The sequence below is a fragment of the Cupressus sempervirens genome, chromosome 1 (assembly GCF_028749045.1).
Source record: "Cupressus sempervirens isolate cs-2001-9-10 chromosome 1, ASM2874904v1, whole genome shotgun sequence".
Taxonomy (NCBI): domain Eukaryota; kingdom Viridiplantae; phylum Streptophyta; class Pinopsida; order Cupressales; family Cupressaceae; genus Cupressus; species Cupressus sempervirens.
The window spans coordinates 169,784,397-169,794,496 of record NC_143118.1 but is presented as its reverse complement, the minus strand read 5'-3'; positions in this window follow the sequence as shown (position 1 = coordinate 169,794,496).

The window sequence follows — 10,100 nt, the reverse complement described above, 5'->3', positions numbered from 1 at the left end:
GTGGGCACATGAAAATCATTATTTCTATTTTTAAAAATAAAATAAAAGGTATTTTTGTCTCACATGGAGGGTACACTTCACAAAGTAGGAAAAATCTTCATTTTCATTTACACATCTTTTGCCTCTTAAACACTACCATTGATCTTGTTTAGGTGAGATTCTTGTGCACATGGATCAACTAAGATTTATTCTCCACCCTTGATTTTGCCTCTTATTCCCTACCATCCATTTCCCTTTAAAAGGGAGGCTCTCTAAGATCTCTTACACTATCATGCTATCATTATGTTGTAGGTTTTCTTAGAGCCTTTTGGATCATTCTTACTTACATTAGGTCATTCTTTTATTCTTACCTTAGTCTCCATTTGACTTACATTCTGGCATACTTTCTAGCTTAGACTTCCTTATGCATAGCTTAAATCACATAGTTTAAGTAGGAGGTTTTGTAATCCTTTCATTCTTATTAATTTACATCTCTCATTTAGCTTGCATTTATGTTGCACTCTCTTGATTCTTGGATATTGACATTCTTACCTTTACTCTTTGAATATTTTTTCTCAACATGTATGAGATACATGAGCACAAACACAATAACTAAAAGAATGGAAGGTTTCACTCTCATTAGTTGAAAAATATAATGATTGATGTCAAGATTGTTGATCATTGTCATAGTGGATGTTGTGGTAGTGCCATAGATTTATCTCAACATGCCTTTGAGATAATAGTCGATTGTGTAGCTAGAAAATTTTATATTGATTATGAACTATATATTTTTGTTATCAAAGTATCCAAAAAAAGGGGGTTGGTCCTTATAACAAAACAATGGTCAACCATCATAATGGGTAACCAACAACTAGATTACATGTACTTTGACAACCCCATCCCATAATATCAAAAAAAAATTCCCCTTAGAACTTGTACAACCAAAACAAGTTCATATCTAACATAGTAACACAATTACTAGTAGCTAGAGAATTATTCTTTCTAATAACATAAATATAAGTGTACCATCTAAAACTACTAAAAACATTATTAAAGTCCAATAAAGCCATATACAACTATTCCAAAAAATTAATAGTTGGAACATCATTGCAGAACTAGAGCATAGTAAATAAAGCATAAAACAATAAAGGCCTAATTTTTATCCTTTTATTTTCCCTTTCTTTCCAATAGGACCTTATCCTAGCAATTATTTGCCACAAAGCCATATAGTTTCTTGGAGTCATCTATGCCAAGACACTCATCCCCCTTCTCCTACAAGAGCAGTTGAAACATGAAAGTTGCCACATGAGTCACCTTCATTGCAAATCTAGATAAAGTCTTGAAGCACTCATCAAGAGCAATAAAATGGACTTTGAGTGCTTCAATCTTCTAGTTTGTATCCTCCACAATACCATTCAAGTGTAGAAAACTAACACATTTTCCTTTAGACATCACCAAATCATCAGCTTGCAATAAATTGGGGTTAGAAGAAACCTTATCATTATATTTTTTCCTAGTCCTCGTTGAGGAGGTAACATTCATTGAGGATGTGTCATTGGTGATTTGAGTAGCAGGTTGGGTAGTGGAGGTGAAATTGAAGGTGTTCATAGTGAAACTAGAAGACACATGGGTAGAGTTATGACTAGCCTCCTTTTTCTTTTTATCTCACTTCACCACTGAGTCTGAGGTTTCCTCATCCATTTCTTTGTCATCTTCATCTTCCTCCTTACTAGCACAATTTTTTCTAACTTTCTTCTCCTTTCTTCTCAGTGTCACCTTCCTGCTGACTTGACCTTTACTCTTCTTCACCAATATCCATCTTTCTATTAGCCATTTACTTCCAACTTGCTTGAATCTTAGTTAGTCTACCTGGCCTCCTACAACCCTTGTCACTATCCTCCTAATAATCAACCATATCAATATTAATAGAGTGTCTCACTTTAGGCTTTTTTATAGTAATTTGGGCACTATCCAAATTGTTCTTAAGTTTTTTGGGATTTCTAGGAGTGGGAGATGAGGATGATCAAGGAGTGGGGACCATAGAACAACCCACACCCGCAATCCTAGGTGGATTTTGTGAGCCCAAGGTGGCCGCTAAAGAAATACACCAGGGTAGATAAAGGGAAAGTTGAAAAGTTTAGATATAGAGGATAAGCTCTTCATGGAGGATGGTTTAGTTTTTACCCTTCTTCTTTCTATCCTTCACCCCTATCACCGTGGCTTCTAGATCATGGAGAAGGAAAAAATGAATATAAATCTCATCATGGTGCCTAAAATGGTTTAGTAAAGGAAAGTGAGAAAAATAATACACATCAAATCTACCCTCTAGAGTAAGATATTTCATTATCACATGACATACCTGATCCTAAGGTTCTAGAAGGTCCTCATGGCTAAAGCCTCCTCTAAATTTCACTAGCTCTTTGTCCCCTTTGAAGAACCTTTTGAGGCTTGTATTATCTAAAACTTTAGTGACTTTTTGGCATTTTCTTCCCTCCATAGGTAACCTATTAGCTATAGAAATTATTTTCTCATGAGAGATGGATTCATGTTGAATCACTACTCAGAAACATGGGTCGATGAGTTTGACTCAAAATCACACAATTAAATCCTGATAGCAATATCATAATTTGACTTACTGTGGAAATTATCTCCTACTTATCAATTGATGAACTTAAGGGGCTTTCTAATGAATGGTTCATAAGGCACAACACTTGGTGAAGGTTTTGCAAATGGGGTTTCAAGCTTTGGGTTTAACCATGAAGGAAACTCTGTAGTTAAGTGCACTCAAGCTGGAGTAGTATTAGGATGGGTGACCTCCTGGGAAGTCCTAGTGCTTCACCCCTATGAGCATCACCAAGATCCAATGAGTGTTAAGTATTCCATTTATTCTCATGAAATATGGATTCATGTTGAATCACTACTCATGAAACATGGGTCAATGAGTTTGACTCAAAATCACACAGTTAAATCCTAAGAGCAATATCACAATTTGACTTGCCATGGAAATTATCTCCTACTTATCAACTGATGAGCTTAAGGGACTCTATAATGAATGGGTCATAAGGCACAACACTTGGTGAAGGTTTTTCAAATAGGGTTGCAAGCCTTGGGTTTAATCATGTAGGAAACTCCATAATTAAGCATGCTCTGGCTGGAGTAGTATTGGGATGGGTGACCTCCTAGGAAGTCCCGGTGCTTCACCCCTGTAAGCATCACATAGATCCAATGTGTGCTAAGTGTTCCATTTATTCTCATGAGAGATGGATTCATGTTGAATCACTACTCATGAAACATGGGTCAATGAATTTGATTCAAAATCACACAAAAATATTGATAGCAATATCACAATTATTACCTCATTCACTTGGAAAGTGATTATGAACTGTAAACATATGTTTACTATTTCTATGTTAAGTAATATTGGCTAGTTCTATGTATCTTGAGTTGATATATATTCAATTCATTATGGTTCCATCATTTTTCATAGCCCGAGAATGTTAAGAAACAATGATTATAGACAAAGCCAATATATGCAAAGGGTTCTATTGGTGTCTTATTTTAATAAATAGAATAAGAGTCATTGAATAATTTTGACAATTTCTTCTATAATAGTGTGGAAAATCATTTCAATTTATAGTGGTTCTACTATCCCAAGGGTTTGAAAACATTGGTTTAATTACTTATCATATTTTTTGTTAATTCATGCAATAAGTTATATATTAAAATAAATTTGATTAACGATTAATCATATCTATTTATTTATTGATTAACTATATTATTTGTTGATATTAATTATTATTATGTGTCAAATTTGAATAGACTCGAACCCAATACCTCCTAGATAATAGGTAGGGGTGACATTGAAGGTCACCCCTACCTTTCATTTTTATTTTTATTTTTAATCATAGTTTTGTCATTTTAACACCCGATTATGTTTCAAGAAAAATATATTTATAAATATTTGAAGTGTATGATTCATTCTAAGGAAGAAAGAATTTATATGTACAACAAGTGCCACATAGTGGCTAGTACTTGTCATAAATAAATAGTAGTTTTAAATTATATTGTAGAGAAAATTATAAGTATTATAAATGATAAGGCTATAATAACATATAATATTATTAGTACTTGTTGATAAGCTAAATACTATTATATCATGTTTTGGATTACCAATGCTAACTGGTGATTAAATGAGCTTGTAGTTGATCAAATTTATTATATTTGATCTTTTATTATACGTATTATATTTTTAAAATATAGATGTTAAATTTTTAACTTTATAATACATATAAATTATTTCTCTCTCTTTTAATTAGGTGAATCAATTGAAGTCTTATATACAGATTTATATGTCTTGAAATTTTATAAAATATATTTTAACTTCCACTCCCTCCTTATCTCCAAAATTATTTCAATCATATATTTTACCCCTAATTATCTGTAAACAATCCCATAGTGATATTTATAATATAAATATTTTATAAAAGAGTTTATTCTAATATATATTATTATTTCTTATATTTATTTACTCATACATCATATTTAATCACATGGATAAATACCAATTATTATTTTTAGTTATATTTGTATTCATGCTTATGTTAAACAATTAATGTATTGTAATATTGATAATTGTCTACTAATATTAAATATTATTAAATAGTTTTTTTTTCTTAATTAAAATTTCAATATTAAATCATAAAAGATCAAAACTAAAATATTATAAAACTAAACCAAATCTCACTTAAAAATACATTGCATATAATTATAAAAAAATATAGAACAAGAAAAAAAAAATTTAATAAATTAAATACATAAATTAAATTCAATTAAAACTAGATTTATAAATAAAATTTAAACTTAAACTTTTAAAGGCAAGTCGCACTTGTTATATCATATATATTACATAATAATTTTTTTTAAAATATTTGAAATTGTAAGTTTTATTTATAGCTTGAATATATTATATGATTAGTATAATATATATTCTTAAAATATATAATAGTTATATATTATAATATTTTTCAAAATATCATAATAATAAATGACATTGTAATAATAATATCTTTTTAAAAGATAAAAATTTAAATTGTAATAAATTTTTTATTAGATGAATGTGAGGCCTCACCCCAACTCGTCATAGCATAGACATTTTATTTACATTTTGATATTTGAGACTTTGATATTTTGACAACTATTCGAGACTTAGATGGACAGTGGATTGTTTTATCTACTGACTTTGATACTGTAATAGTATTTTACATTATGATATGCACTAAGAACCTGATATTGTGTATGAAATGATTGAACACATATGGATGTAGTTTTATGACATGATACTATTAGGTTTTAATGTGATGCAAAAAATTTGATTTGATTATGATGATTATGATATGCAAATAAATGTTAATTTGGTTATGATGATTTATGATATGCAAATGAAATATTATGATATGCAGATAAATGTTAACTTGATTATGATGATGTATATGATATGCAGATAAATGTTAATTTGATTATGATGACTTATGCTATGCAGATGCTGATATTCTACCATTTCGAAGGAACTATTTAAAATGACTAAGGAAGGAAATTGAATGTGAATTATGAAATTATATGCCTTTATGATATATGTATTTTATACAACCCCTTAGACTGCTGATGCTTGAGTTTAAGGTGTAGGAAGTGGAACCATGGAAATTCTTGGGGGAAACAAGTTCCAAACCTTTGTGAACACATTTTAACCAAGGCGAGTCTTTGGAAGATTCAAAAGCCTTGTTGTGAAAGTATTTTTCTTCATAAATGTGAGTTTGCCTAAATGTGGGAATGTTTAATCATAAAGATGCATTAAAAGCATGTCATGGTGATGTGGAATGTGTTTCTATGTGTCACTTGACACTTGTGGATTTTGTGTGTAATTGACATGTCAATTAGGGTTTTGATCATGGTGAAAATTTACCCTAAAACTAATTACCTTGTTAATGAGTAAGTAAACCCACTTGATAATGGGTAGGATGGGGCACAATCAAAGGAAATTCAAATTTGGACCTGGCTAGGGTTTTGAGGGGGCATTAGGTGGTCCCAAGGTGTCTTTTATGATAAAATAAGTTATCCATATGATAGTATATCAAGTTAGGGACCTAATTTTGACCATGTGAGTGCCTAGATAGCCTAGTGGGGGCCTTTACCCATGCATTCTTCCATCAATTCCAATTTGGAGTTGTCACATGTGTTTCTCCCATGTTCCCACTAAGTAAAAAATGGAAAATTTAGAGGAGACAAGTTTGTAAGAGGAAGTGGCTAGGTATCTTTGCTAAAATAGTTAGTACGAAGGCCTTATTAGAGATTCTTGGTCAAATTAGTGGGTTGTTCACCCACTCTCTAATTTTGGAGATAGTTAGGGTTTTGGAGGGAGATTAAGAGAGCTCTACTACAACTATAATTACCTTTGGCTTGGACCAAGGTTGGTGTCTCAAACATGTTTCTTTTTTCTCTTTTTTTTAGTATGGTAAAATAAATCTACAAGTGTGGAGGATTTATCAATGGAGCATGCATTGTATTGTGAATCTCGCATTCTGGACTTGGGCATTGTGTTGTGGAAATGTGAATGTGCTATGCATCCTTGAAGATTTTCTTTTGGTTTTGTTTTCTTCTTGATTTTCTAGTTTGAATGTGAGTGTTGAATGTGTTTATGGGTGTGAAGGCTTCACTTACCCTTGAGAGGGAAGAGAAGCCTTGGGTGAAGGGCTTAGTTGGGCTCAACATTGTAGTTGAGAAGATTTACCTCATGATGATGAGTTGTTTTCTTTCATGGAGTATGGGCTCCATTGAAGCCATATAACTTGTTTTTTTGGGAGATACAAGGGGTTTTGTATGTAAGAAGGAGGAGATATTTATGATGCCCTTGAAAGGTAATGCAATTGCAAAATGATGTTTATGTTGGTTATTGAATCTCCTCTTTGAAGAGTCCACCTTAACCCAATGTGAAATGATTCCAATGGTGAATCATTATGCAAGCCATGGGAGGGAGTTGTTTGTGTTATGTGTTGTGTTCATGCAATGGAAAGTGATGTGTGTGTGTATCCTGTTTGGACCTTGTTTCCCCTACTCAGTGGGTGGCATGGGAGGTGAGCCTCCATGGTTCCTAGTTTGTGTGTTATGTGCAGGTTTTGTGAAGATGGCTTCCTTGAAGATGTTATGGATTTACCCTTGACAAGTTGGAAAATAAAATGTGTAAGGAAAGACCAATTTTTTATATTATCTCAAATGGATTGTGGTCTTCAAGTCTTCATTGTTATTGTATTTTCATGTAAAAGGTATTTTTCATCATTATATATTGTTGAGATTGTGTAAGGGAATATTGAGAAATTGTACATAGTTCTCTTGTCAGGGAATATTCATTGTAAATATTTACATTATGTGATTGATGCAATATGGGAAATCATGTAAATGAAATACTTCTCCTTTTAATTCAATTAATTTTCACATTTCATAGAGGTTGCAATTTTTTTTCTTGGAAATGGTTGATTTAATTCAATACATAATCAGTTGTAGTGTAAATGTGCAGGCTATGTATTCAATAAATGAAAGGAAGATATCCTACTTGATAGTTCATTTTGTGTATAAAAATTAAATCATTTATCTTTCCTAGTTCTAATATATTTTAGGATAGGTAATACCATCACATCATTAAAACATATTCACAAAGAAAAAGTCATGGTAGAATTAGGAGGAATCTAATTTGAAAAAATAAAGGCATAGTTCAATACCCATAAAGGGACAAGCCTGTAGGTGCACATTAAGTCTTTGGAAAATGTATGGAAAAGAAAATTAATTCCCTTCCCTAGATTACAGAGCAATATTTTAATCAAGGAGAATATACTATGAATCTTGTGCTTCGAGGGTCAATAAAATAAGGTAAGTACATGAATATTAATCATATAACATATGTCCAAAAGAAAAATACTATAACAGATCAAAAAACCTATACTCTAAGTTATGCAAGAAGAGACTCCTAAGAGTCACGTGCTCAACAAAAAGAAAAAAAATTTAAATCATTTTCTTACAAAGGACAAAATAAGGGAGACAAGAAACCTAAAGGATACAATGAGACATTCAAAAACAAACCTTTATCCTACCCAAGTTTCCTTTCTCTCATCAACACCATAGACTTGGGAAAGGTAATGATTATGACACATGATCTAACATATGACAACACCTTTTTCCTAGGTGTGTACCACTTGGAGGAGATGAAAAAGTCATGTCATTTTCCTTCCCCAATAACCCATGCCTAGGAAGGAGTAAGAAAAGACTTGGGAAATGTTTCAAATTTGAAAAAAATCATGACAATTTTGAATTTCCTTGGGATTTAAATCTACACTTGACATGATTGTTACCTCACCTTGGGAAGAACACCAAGGCACATGAGTTGGAGCGAGGAAGACTTTGCATAAAAAGAGGGAGTTGTTTTTTTAAAGAAAATAGTATTAAGGGTTAGAATGTCATATTTTTCTTAGGTAGTATTAGGAAGACATGTGCTAGCTTAGGAGAAAGAGCTATGATGGTTAGTTTCATTATTATAAATTAGTAGGTGTAGGAATCTAGGAGTAGAATTAAAGTAGGTTATTTCATTTTAGTGTTATGTTCATGGGTTTCTTTAATTACATTTTTTATGATTGGTGTCATGTGTTAGAGGTTAAAATTATAAATTTAAAAAGAGTTATGATGGTCAAATAATGTATATTATCAATACATGTCATTAATGGGGGTTATTAGAATTTATTTAATAAATCAACTAACCTTATCATCTCCAAACTCTATGGTTGAATCAATAAATTTCCAACACTCTTGAGAAGAAAATATAAATTGTTATCCAGATAGCTCGCCATTCAATGGAACGTTCATAACAAGCATAGACCCATTCATAAAAAAATAGTTTACACCTTCAAACAAAAATAAAAAATAAAATAAAATAAATTGGTTGTTTTTGCCTCATAAATTTAGGGCATGACATTCTGGTATTAGAGCAATTGGTTACAACACTAGAGCCTAACCCATTACAATTAACTCATTAGAACTGAAAAGTTGTGTGTAGTATGCATGTCATTACTCGTAATGGTCGTCAGAGGGCTAGAGGCCCTAGAGGTGCACAAGTGGCATCTGGAGGGGTAGAACATGGAATTGTTAAACCTCCACCTGAGAAACCTCAAAATCTTAATCAACTCTTTACAACCATTCAGAACCTTATTGAAGTAGTGTAGGAGAGAATGCCACCTGTAATCCCATAGCCTAAACAACAAGGAATAGGGGAGCATAAAGAAAATAATAGGGAAAGAAGTAAGAGTCCCCCACCTAGAGATGCAAAGGGACAAGGTGACTAGGAAGAGGCCTTAGTTCATCAGATTGATCCATCACCAATCATAGAGCTAGCAGCCATAGTGAGAGCACCTAAGGACATAGGGAATGAGATTATGGAGTTGATCTGACTCAAACCACCTCTTTTCATTGAAACCACAAATGGTACTCAAGCAAAGGCATGGTTATAGAGCTTAGAGAGGTTTTTTAGGTTGTGACCATATGAGAGCAATCTGAAGGCCCGAGTTGCTATCTACTTATTATGAGACAATACTTGCAATTGGTGGAAGCAAGAGGAGACCATAAATAGAGTCAAAGTAGACACACTTACCTAGGAGGCATTTGTAGCCAAGTTCAAAGATAGGTGTCTTTCAGAGCATTTTAGACAGAGTCAGATTGAGGAGTTCCATGACCTTCAGCAGAGGGGTCTTATTATAGCACAGTATCAAAGAATTTTTTTAGAGCTTCTTCCTTATGTCAAGAACATGAATGACAAGAATATACAGATCTACTAGTTTACCAAGGGTCTTAACTTGTCACTTCAGAACTTAGTATGCCTAGCTTTTCTAAGCCTTGGTTATGGAAGATCTCCATAACAAATAAGAATCTTGAGATTAGTCCCACAATAAAAATTATTCCCATCAATTAGGATAACATAAACCCTCATGGAAGGGTAATTAGAGTCATTCAACAGGGTCCTCTAAGGCCCCATAGGTATAAGGGACATAAGTTAGCATAGGGGTATCAGGGCTCTAAGCCCAAGCAGT